The sequence below is a fragment of the Mirounga leonina genome, unplaced genomic scaffold (assembly GCF_011800145.1).
Source record: "Mirounga leonina isolate KUSES-001 unplaced genomic scaffold, KU_Mleo_1.0 Mir_166, whole genome shotgun sequence".
Taxonomy (NCBI): Eukaryota; Metazoa; Chordata; class Mammalia; order Carnivora; family Phocidae; genus Mirounga; species Mirounga leonina.
The window spans coordinates 6,262,603-6,274,755 of NW_023270418.1; positions in this window are offsets into that span (position 1 = coordinate 6,262,603).

The window sequence follows — 12,153 nt, forward strand, 5'->3', positions numbered from 1 at the left end:
TCTTAAGAGAGAAAACTCTAGCTGTAAAATTATCAACAAAAGCTGTAGCCTTCAGTGGAGGAACTCATCCACTGTCAACCACATACCAGGAAGGAGGAAGTTGGTGGAATAATTCTTTCTACCTCTCTTACCTCCACCCTCTATTCTCCCACTGGTGCCTCCTCCCATTTGATAACTAAAGCACTCTAAGGGGTGGAATTCCTAAGGATCACACTTTTGAGGCATAGAACATAGAATGGACTGTAAAAATAGAAATAACGGAGCCAACAGAAGATCCAAGGGAAGTCATTTTTCACTTATGTGCCCACTGCTGTATATATAACAGTATCCTATCCAACCACCACTAAAAATATAATAATAATGTAATAATTAATAGATTGGATTGTTAATGTAATAGATTAAGTTTGGTGAAATCTGAGGTTTATTGTGAGGCCAACCAATCCTCAATGATTTTCATATTCTAATAATTAAAGCTTAAGAATCTCTAACTGGGAACTAACTGTTCAGCTAGCACACAGTTTCACATGCATCATAATGGGGTTGATTTGAAGGGTAAATAAGCTTTGGAGTCATTTGTCAGGAATAGTTTTTTGTTATTTCTTTCTTACAATAACAACATTATTATAGTAATATTAATATTAATAACAGATGAGGCACTAAACTGAATACACAGAAATTTTCAGGACTGCAATTTGAAATGGATTATCAGAGATAGTGCTCCACATGTTCTCATAGGATACCAGACTCTTTTCATAACTACTTGGAATATAATAAAATAAAGATAAAATAGAAGACATTTGGAGGATAAAATACCTTACAAAAAAAATTTCATGTAATATAGATTGTGGTTACTTAGGATATTTATCATACTCAAAGGTAATCTCAAGAATGATTGTATATTCTAATAACAAAAATGTGTATCAATTTACTCAGTATTCACTAAGTGTCCAACACTGTTCTGGTGTGCTTGAAGTACAGAGAAATTGTTATATATTTCTGCTTAAAAGTCGATTAACTGCCTTTCAAATTATTTAGAAAAATAATCACCTCTTTATCAGTCAGGGTTTCTATTTGAAAACAACAGAAGCCACCCCAGTTAGTTCAAGTAGAAAAGCAATTTATAAAAGAGTATCACAAAATCTCAGGGATCAAGTGTTAAGTTTATAAGCTATCCAACTAAAGAAATAATACTACATTGCTAAAACTGGGCAATGGACACATAAACCTCAGCAACTCAACCCCCAAATCTTTATATTTCAGTCACCAATATCATGAGGAAAAAAATGGATCTCTTAATTTATCAAGTACTTCACACTGGTTTCTTCTGAATCAAGGTCACACACTGGGGTCTCTGACTGGTGAATCCAGGTTTTTGTTTCTGTTTTTCTAACTGCAGGAAAGACTGAAAATTTGAAGTTCTGGCTTCTTTTTTAAAGGGTGGGAATACTACACAAATAAAATTATGGCAAATAGTATAAACATTGGAAAGTCATTAAAAAGGACTTCTGCATGATGAAATAATGTGGGCCAGATTTACTTCTATATGGAAAAAAAAACAGGAAATAGGACACTATGTGTTAAATAATTATTTTAAACATTAAATAATACACTTCTAAATAACTTACAGTTCAAAGAGAATACCACAAGGAAAATTAAAAATATTATGAACTATATAAAAATGAAAGAACAACAAAATAAATACATAAAAATTTGTGTCTATATCTAACATAATTCTTACAGAGAAATTGATAGATTTAAATGTTTATATCAAATAAGAAGAAAGGTCTAAAATCAATGCTCTAGGTTTCTACTGCTTAAAAAAAAAAGCTAAAAAACAAGAGTAAAGCCCAAAGAAAATAGAAAAAAAAAAAAAAAGTAAAAAGAAGAAAGCTCAATAAAATAGGAAATGGATAAAAACAGAGAAAAATCATTAAAACTCAAAGCAGTTAGGGCACCTGGGTGGCTCAGTTGTTGGGCGTCTGCCTTCGGCTCAGGTCATGATCCCAGGGTCCTAGGATCGAGCCCTGCCTCAAGCTCCCCTGCTCAGCGGGAAGCCTGCTTCTCCCTCTCTCACTCCCCCTGCTTGTGTTCCCTCTCTCGCTGTGTCTTGTCAAATAAATAAATAAAATCTTTAAAAAAACAAAAACAAAACTCAAAGCAGTTATTCTAAAAAGACCAACAAATGGAGTTCGTAGTTAAAACCTTTCCACAGAAAATATCCTAAGCCCAGATGGCCTCTTTGGCCCAATCCGTCAGACATTTAAGTGAGAAGAATTATCAATCCTTCTCTAAATCTTTTAGAAAAACAAGGAACATAACTAAACTTATGTAGCTAGCATTTATAAACTGATCTTATGTGGCTAGCACCAAAACAGACCAAAATATTCTAAGAAAAGAAAAATAAAGACTGATACTCATCACTAACATACACAGAACAGTCTTAGCTAAAAATTAGCAAACAGAATGCAGTAACATATCTATACGGAACTAGATAGATAACACATTGGGACCAAGTTAGTTTTACCAGAACTAAAATACTGCCTTACCAATTAAAAATGAATCAATGTAATTCAGCACATTAACAGAAAGTCATTCTCATGCTCTCTGTTCTGGACTATTCCCCTCTATCTCCTCTTGGGAATTTTCCTTGTCCCCCAAATCCAAATGACGTGTTTCCTTCGCGTCCTGTGCTTAGTCCCCATCTTCTCCAGTGTCCTGTACACCTGAGAACGGGGCTCGTCTTTTTCCCTCAGCCTCCGGCACACAATAATTACATATCCCATAAACAGACCAAATTTCCATTTTCTTGTATGTGAAATAAAGGAGTAAGACTAGAGAATCTATTGGCAGTAACATGGCTCAAATAATCCCAACGCCAGGAAATACCTTTTTCTTCGTTTTCTTCTCGTCTAAGCACCTGACGCCCCTCAGGAGTCTGGAAATCGAAAATACAGTTCCCATGACCCCTCCGGATGTCACGTGGCCAGTTCACCCTACGGCAAACAACCAGGACTTCATTTCCCAGCATGCATCAGGACAAGCAGCCTCTACCACCGCCCCTCCCTCCACTCCACCCCACCCCACCCGCGCGCCTGGAGTGAGGGCCGCCCACGGCGTCGGAGGTAATCCCCAAGGCTGAGTGAGTGGCCCCCGAGGTCGAGAGTCTGGTATCTGCCGCCTGGTTCCTGTGGCCCACCGCGTCTGTGGTCTGTGCTGGGGCAGCATGGGCTCAGGGACCATAGATCTGATCCAGACTGCCATTTGTGGGAAGTTGGAGCCCCTGAGAACCGTGGTGCTGGAGCTGTGGCTACGAGAGCCCACCAGGCAGCAAGATGATTTTCTACGTGGCCATAGTAAATGCTAGCTTAAAGGGAGTGATTTGGCCACACTGCACTGTTCAAAGAGCTGGCCAGCCTACTCCACGTCTTGGCCATCCAGGTGCAGACCCCTGGCCATCCAGGTGCAGACGCCTCCCCTGGAGGGAGAACCCTTAACTGGACACGAGCCTCCCCTGCCAGGGTGGGAGTAAAAACCTCGAGTAAAAACTCCCCGAATCCCAAGGGAGGCTGAGGACCACCATCTGAAAGGGCCGGTGAGAATTAATTAACTGGGGGCCTTCTTTCCCTCAATACTGCTGGGGATTTGTTAAGGGTGAGGACTACTGGGCCCGATTCTACCGGTGCATATTCATCAGGAATAGCAATTTATTCAGGCCAAAGCTAACCCAAGGAAAAGGCAGAATCATTCACTACTGCTCTTGTCCCGGACTATTCAGGAAGGACTGCCCAGCTATTCCATGGGTAATGGTGACTGAGGAAACACACCTGGCCTGTTGAGTTGAACATAATCCGGTATGTTAAAATAGATATTATCATATGGATTACAAATAACTAATTAAATAAGTAAATAAAATTTATACAGATTAGAAATAAAGTGACATTTCAGATGACAATACTCTGTGTATAGAAAATCTCAAGATATGTATAAAAAGAAGTAAGTCTAATAAGATAATGTATCAATCTCACAAGATTCAAGGAAATACACAGAATTTAATTGTATTCCTATATTTAAGCAACGTATAGCTGAAAATTGAAATTAAATACCATTAACAGTAACGTCTCTGTGTATTAAATACTTTAGGAAAAAATCCAGAAAAATTTGAGCAATATTTGTACACAGAACCCTACAAACCATTGCTGAAAGAAATTATATTTTCCTTCTAAATTGATCTATAGATTGAACATTATTAGCCCAGTCAAAATTTCTAAAGGTCTGTGTTTTCTACAAATGGACAAACTGAAATTATAATGTATATGGAAATTCAAGGAACATAGTGTGATCAAAACAATTTTAAAAAAGAAAACCAATGTGTAGAAAGGCTTACACTATTTGATTTCAAGATTTCCTATAAAGCTAGGGTAGTGAAAACAGTGTGGTGTTTATGTAAGAATATGCAAATGTATAACTGGGACAGAATAGAGAGTCCAGAAATAAATCCATAGGTATGTGGCCAGTTGACTTTCAACAGAGGTGCAGGTATTCAATGGGGGGAAACCTAGTGTTTTTAACAAATGGAACAATTCATAATCTCATATAAAAATGAACTATATAAAGTTGAACTTGGAATGTATGATAGATCTAAAATTACAAAATTTTTAGATGAAAACATAGAGGAAAGTATTTGTAAACTTGAGTTATACAAAGACTTCTTAGGAAACAAAAGGTATGAATGATTTAAAAAAATTGTTAAAATTAGATTTAGTCAAAATTTTAAGCTATTTTAGAGGACACTGTTAAGAAGATGAGAAGTCTGGAAAAAAAACCTATGAATTACGTAGGAAAGATTAATATCCAGAATATTATACAAACATATACACGTGCATACACATGTTTTATTTATGTGCATGCAAATATATATACATGTATATGTGAATATTAATGATTTGTAAGACTATATATGTAATATTATCTATTAACAAAATGATAAATGAACAGACACTTCAACAAAGAAGATCTACAGTTGGAAAATAAGTACACGAAAGGCCATCAACATCATTATTTACTAGGGAAATGCAAATTAAAACCATAAGGATATATCAGTACATCTACCAGAATGGCTAAACTTTAGACATGCTAGCCATGATGCAATATAACTCAGTCTCATACAGTGCTGAAAGGAATGAAACATTCTATAGCTGCTTTGGAAACAATATGCTAGTTTCATAGTAAATTAAATATTCACTTACAACCCAGGACTCCCACACTTAGGTATTTACTCAAATAAATGAAATATGTCTGCCTAAAGACTTGTTACATGAATATTAATGGTGGCTTTATTCAGAATACTTCAAAACTGCAAATGACTTAAATGTCCATCAGTTAATGAATTGAAAACCAAATTATGGCAGATCATACACTAGAATACCATGCTGTGATAAAAAGGAACAAAGTACTGGTACATGGGAAAATGTAGATGAATCTCAAAGGCATTATGCTAAGCACAAGACACCAGACAAAAATTGTCACATAAAATATGCCATTTATATTACATTCTGGATTAGGAAAAACTATAGTGACAAAAAATCAGTGGATGCCAGGGTCTAGAGTGGTGAGAGGTGATTGATAGTAAAAGGGCTTGGGGGGAGGGGGCAGTGATGGAATTACTCTGTCTCATTTGTGGTGTTTATTTTAAGACAGTTTACACTTGTTAAAACTCGTTAAAATGTACACCTAAAAGGGTTAATTTATGCATAAAATTATACTTTGCTAAATCTGACTTAAACTTTCAAAGCATATAATATATCTCAAAGGTAGTGTGGGAATACAGGAAAGGCAGAAGAGGGAATGGGCAGTCTGGAAAGACTTCCCAGAGATGATGCCCGAGCTGGATGTTGAAGCATGACAGCAAGCTACCTAGTCAGGTAAAGAAATAAGTGGGGAGAGAGGGTGCATATGAAGTTTAAAGAGAGTTTCAACAGGTTCAATAGTGTATGAGCCACCGAGATGTAAGAAAGAGAAGTGAAAGTGGTTCACACTTTAGAGTGTGAATGAGGAGTTAGCAAAAAATAATGCTGGGTGTGTAGGCAGTGGCTAATACATAAAGATCCTCAAATCGTGAGATGAGATTTTAAATTGTATCTTAAATGTAATGGAGTATAACTGAATGATTTTAAACCAGAGGCTGACTCAATTAGATTTCACTTTTAAAAACTAATTGCAATACAGAAGTCAGGCTGAAAGATGGGGAAACAACAAAAAGCCTAGTCAGAAGGGAAAGATGAAAAGAACCTAAAACAAGACATTGGCAATTACAGTTGGGGAAGACATTTAGAAGATGATTCTGCTGCTGAGTAGGCAGGGAGAATCAGAAGATGAGTGTGATTTCCAGATTGGATGTTAATCTGATGATTAGTGCTGTTCCTGGATTGAGGAATGTAGCACTATGGTCAGATTTGCATTAGGAGAAGTTACAGAATCAAAGCTAAAGTATTAAATATGCTGAATCTAAGGTAGCTGTGGGATAATTGAGTATAGACTGATACAGTTTCTTTATTCCTTCCCCACAAAATTGCATTCATCTTGTACTACTTGCCTCTTTAAAACCAATTTTGTCCTATAAGCTTTTTTAATTGACTTCCTTTTTGTTGTTGTTGTTGTATCCTATTCTTATTCTTTTTTTTTTTAATTTTATTTATTTATTTGATAGAGAGAGGCACAGCGAGAGAGGGAACACAAGCAGGGGGAGTGGGAGAGGGAGAAGCAGGCTTCCCGCCGAGCAGGAAGGCCGAGGTGGGGCTCGATCCCAGGACCCTGAGATCATGACCCGAGCCGAAGGCAGACGCTCAATGACTGAGCCACCCAGGTGCCCCTACCCTATTCTTATTCTTGACCTCCTTTCCTTCTTCTACTATAACGTTATTTATTTATACGTAACTATGTATATAAATATGCATACACACATCAAATGCTCTCTCACAAACACTTGTAATTTTCAGGTGCCCTCTCTTCTTTTTGACTACACATTTTCTAAAGGCAATAATAGCTTTAATTTCTCCTTAATATAGTGATACTTGAAAATCTCTCTTAAAGGGGCACCTGGGTGACTCAGTCGGTTGGTTTTGGCTCAGGTCATGATCTCATGGGTCATGAGATCGAGCCCCACATCAGGCTGTATGCTCAGCAGGAGTCTGCTTCGATACTCTCTCTCTTTCTGCCCCTTCCCCCACCCCCTCTCTTGGGCGCACACACATGCTGCCTCTCAAATAAATAGATAAGTCTTAAAAAAAAAAAATCTGTCTTGAAAAATAGCTCAAATTCAGGGTCTTTGGGTGGCTCCATTGGTTATGCATCCATCTCTTGATTTCAGCTCAAGTCATGATCTCAGGGTCCTGAGACTGGGCCCCACATTGGGCTCTGTGCTGGGCGTGGAGACTGCTTAAGATTCTCCCTCTCCCTCTGCCCCCCCCCCCCCCCCATGTGCAAGGGCACATGCTCTCTCTTTCTCAAAACAAAACAGAGCAAAAACCCCTCAAATTCTAAAGATTTAGGAGTCTCAAGCAGCTTCTCATATTTTCAGGGGATAATCATGTTTTCTTTGTTGTTGTTGCTGTTGCTGCTGTTATTGTTTATCCATGGCCAAGCTTCTCTTATTTTGGTTACTGATTCATTTCAGAGCTAATTAAACTTCTACCAGGTATCGGGCAATGGAAGAGAGAAGATGCAATATATAACTGCATCCATTTTGGTATTGATTTTGGGCTGTAAGGTACACTTTGAACTGTTAGAACTCTTTTCTTAGGCTCTTGAAATGGGAAAAAAAAATCCTTTCCATGTGGCCAGAATATTCTTACAGAACAATCACTTCACTTTTTTTCTAGCAAATACTTCAAACTACAATGGGATAATCACGACAGACATCAATGGGTACAAATTAATTAGCAGTTAAGGAAAGTGAATAAATTGTATGAATTCATATGTGGTATGCATGTGTTCTTCTAACTTTTGTAAAAGCACAAAATAAAGATATCCCACATTTTTAGAATACATTATAGTCCATTATGCTAAATTATAAAGCAAGTAAAGTATTGGAAAGTTGTAGTATCTTTAAATCCTTAAAAAAAATGTGTTCCAGTTACTCAAAACAACTTGAGATTTGTCTATAAATATATATAGTATAAAATTTTAAGTAATAGAAATATAGTATAAGGTTAAATTTCCAGAAAGTACACATGGACTAACAAAACCAATCTATGATGGTAAGTGAGTGGTTTGGAGGAGTAGGAATAATCAGGAATAATCACTAAAAAGGAAAGTTAAACTTTTTTTTTTTTTTTTTAATATTTTATTTATTTATTTGACAGAGAGAGACACAGCGAGAGAGGGAACACAGCAGGGGGAGGGTGAAAGGGAGAAGCAGGCTTCCCACAGAGCAGGGAGCCCGATGCGGGGCTTGATCCCAGGACCCTGGGATCATGACCTGAGCCTAAAGCAGACACTTAACGACTGAGCCACTCAGGCGCCCCAGGAAAGTTAAACTTTCTGAAGGAAATATTTTATATCTTATTTGGGATGGTGATTACATACTTGTACAAACTCATCTTAAGTGCTAGGTATTGTATTATATATAAATTATGCCTCACTTTTTTAAAGAAAGAAAAAATACTGAGTAAACCAGACATATTAGCTAATCTTTGCCTTCTGAGGGCTGAGGCCTGCCCCATTCCAAGAAAGATGAGGGGTCCCTCCAGAGTCAGAATTCCTTTCCTCTGAAGTACTTCCTGACTTTGTTTAAAGACTTTAGAGCATTAAAACCAGGACTCTCCATGTCACTGGCCTTAGTTCAAGGGTCTTGGAGAAGAGCTAAAAGAGCTGAACTTTTAGCAGAGGAGGGAAGTTACTGGAGTTATTGGCCAAGGCAGAGCTAGAAGATGAGGATGAGCTGAGTATAAGGCGTTTTACCTTGTTCCAAAGTTACCAAATTTGGATTCAAGGAATGTTATGTGAATCATCAATTTTCTTATTTCAAATTTTGCATACACAACGTGTAATATAGAAAGAGTGGTGTTGTAGAAAGAATGCAGAATAAATACAAAATGTGGACTTCCATTTTAAGTTTACCACTTAATAGTACTTGGACTTTGGGCGAGACATTTGCCCAAACTCTCCCTGGATCTTGTTTTTTTTTTTAGTAAAATAAATAGCATGGGTGACTTCAAAGGTCCTTCAACTCTTAAAGTTTTATAAAATAAAATAATAGAAGGGACACTTAAATCATAATATAGACTGCAGTTCACAAAGGCAACCAGATAAAGACAAAATCTAATCCTATGGCAAGACTTGCATATATTTGCATTACAGAATGGGCTTATGTAAGATCAATCTGTACTTGTGAAAGATAAATGAGAACAAATTGGACTTATGGACATTCATAATATATTGTGATTATTTTTATGATTGACAGGGATAACCTTTTTTCTATAATTGCTAAGATAGGTTACTAATACTTGATATATTACTAATACATAAATTCTCCCATACCCCATTGTTTTTTCTGGGTCTGCAATGGGTCAAAGAGGGCTTTGTTTATTGTTTTGTTTGTAAGTTTTTTAAAGAAAGAAAGTGGATCTGAATTGAAAGACTAAAGGAGTCCATATATCAGTTTGAACCAGTACAAGAGGGTAATGGGAGAATTTTTAAAAGGAAAAGGGAATAATGTCCTCTCCATTAAGACTTTTCTGAAGGATGATGTATCTTAAGACAACAAAGGAAACTAGTACCCATTCCAAAGGAAACAGGTGGGCACTATCTTTCAAAATATCCAGTCAGTAGTCTGAACCTTTCCTGGCTTCAACTCTTGCTAAATCTTATTTATGTTCAATTTTTCTCGGTTCTGTGAAAGGTTTCAACACTCTTTAAAAAAAATCCTCTTTGGGGCACCTGGGTGGCTCAGTCAGTTAAGCATCTGCCTTTGACTCAGGTCATGATCCCAGGTTCCTGGGATCAGGCTCCGCATCGAGCTCCCTGCTCATCAGGGAGCCTGCTTCTCCCTTTCCCTCTGCTGCTCCACCTGCTTGTTCTCTCTCTCTGTAAAAATAAATAATAAAATCTTATGAAAAAAATCCTCTTTATTAAGCTAACAAATTAGCCAAAACTTTTTAATAATACAAAAATTTCTGTGTTAAATGTTGTATTTTATGGGTTTATTTTTATATGTTGTAATTATATGAATTAGAAAACTGAGAAATAAGAAAAAGCAGTAATACTAACCAGATTTGTCTTCAGCAGCTCAATGGATAAAACTATAGACCTGTGGGTTTTAGGTCAATATAGGAAGGAACTTTCTTTTACTCAATGTATTCCAAAGAGGGTAAGCTGCCTCAAAAAATAGCAGATGTCAAAACAGGAACTGGGTGGCTACATCATAAAGAAGTTATAGTTGTAGAGGGGATTCAGTTTCAATTGTTGTTTAAAATAAGCTAGGGAGCGGGGCCCCTGGTTGGCTCTGTAGGTTAAGCATCTGACTCTTGGTTTCTGTTCAGGTCCTGATCTCATGAGTCATGAGATCGATCCCTGCATTTGGCTTGCCGTCCCCTTCCTGCATCTGGCTCCCCCAACTTCCTGCATCCAGCTTTCCCCCTTTCCTGCTTCCAGCTCCTCCCCTTCCCTGCAGGCATCTGGCTCCCCCTCCTGCATCTGGCTCTCCCCCCATACCTTCCCACCCCTTGGGCTCCATGTGCTCAGCAGGTCTGCTTGAAGTCCTCCTAAAGATCCCCCCCACCATGCATGAGCTCTTTCTCAAATAAATAAATAAGTCTTTAAAAAAATAAGCTAGGGAGAAATAAGTGGGCTTTTAGATAGTAAAGAGGCAAGCTGATGAACATTATGATGAAATGAGAAGCTTATCGTTTAGAAAGAGAAAAATTATACATGCAGAAGACATTCAGTCCCAAAGTGATATTCACAGCTTTAACTATTCAAGATCCACCAAAAAGTTCTGTGACTTACATATAATTTTACTGAGTGATTAACTTAAATAATGTACCGAATGAGGCTGGTTGAGAGTAAGCCTTGCTCACTTCACAACATCCATATATGCTGAACTTTTTTTTCTGTATTCAATAATTTTCTTTATGTGTCTGAAAGTTTTATTTTTTCTAGGTCAACTTTATAGCCATTTAAGGAAAATTGTATGTTTTGATGGTTTGGGAGAATTTAAAATCCATGAGTGCCTCTGAAATTATTTCTCCTCAGTAGTAAGAGATATTATTTTTTGATGATATTAAAAGAAAAATTTTAAAAAATGGAGCAACAGTTTTGGTACCATCAAGCAAATGGCAGGAAAACATGAGATGAGGTAGTGGAATGAAATAAGCATTGTTTAGGGACGCCTGGGTGGCTCAGTCGGTTAAGCGTCTGCCTTCAGCTCAGGTCATGATCCCAGGGTCCTGGGATTGAGTCTCTCATTGGGCTCCCTGCTCCGCGGGGAGCCTGCTTCTCCCTCTGCCTCTATCTCTCTCTCTCTCTGTCTCTCATGAATAAATAAATAAAATCTTTAAAAAAAAAAGAAAGAAAGAAGCATTGTTTATAGACTAAGTGACGTAAAATCAATTGTATTTATATCTAGCTTTCACACTATTTACTTGCATCACCACAAACAAGTGACTTCATCCCTCAAAGCCTCCATTTCTCAAATGTACAGTTAGAATAACAACACCTAGAGCTGTTCTGAAACATATATCAAATATATGAGGAAAAACTCCACATGCATTATCAAATTACAAACAAATACTAGCTATTTTAATTAAATTAATAGTGGTATTGAATCAGTAGCATAAGAATTTCAGAGACCTGGTGACTCTTCAGTGTGAAATATGTTCGCACTCTTATTCCTTCATTCAGGATTTAGAGGAAATTGTTTTGCAGTCACATGTGTACTATTTGTGTTTTTTTACTGAAGCCACTGTCTTTATTCTTAGAGTATTTGATTAGATGGCTTAATCACTGGTAGGACAAAGGAAGAAAAACAACTACGCCGTGAGAATTGCCTGGAAAACCTCAACTCCTCTAGTAAATGGAGTAGTAACTAGCATCTAAATAAAATACCTCAGGACTCTCTGCTACCACGTACTATACCCCTGCACCTAGTATTTCCAT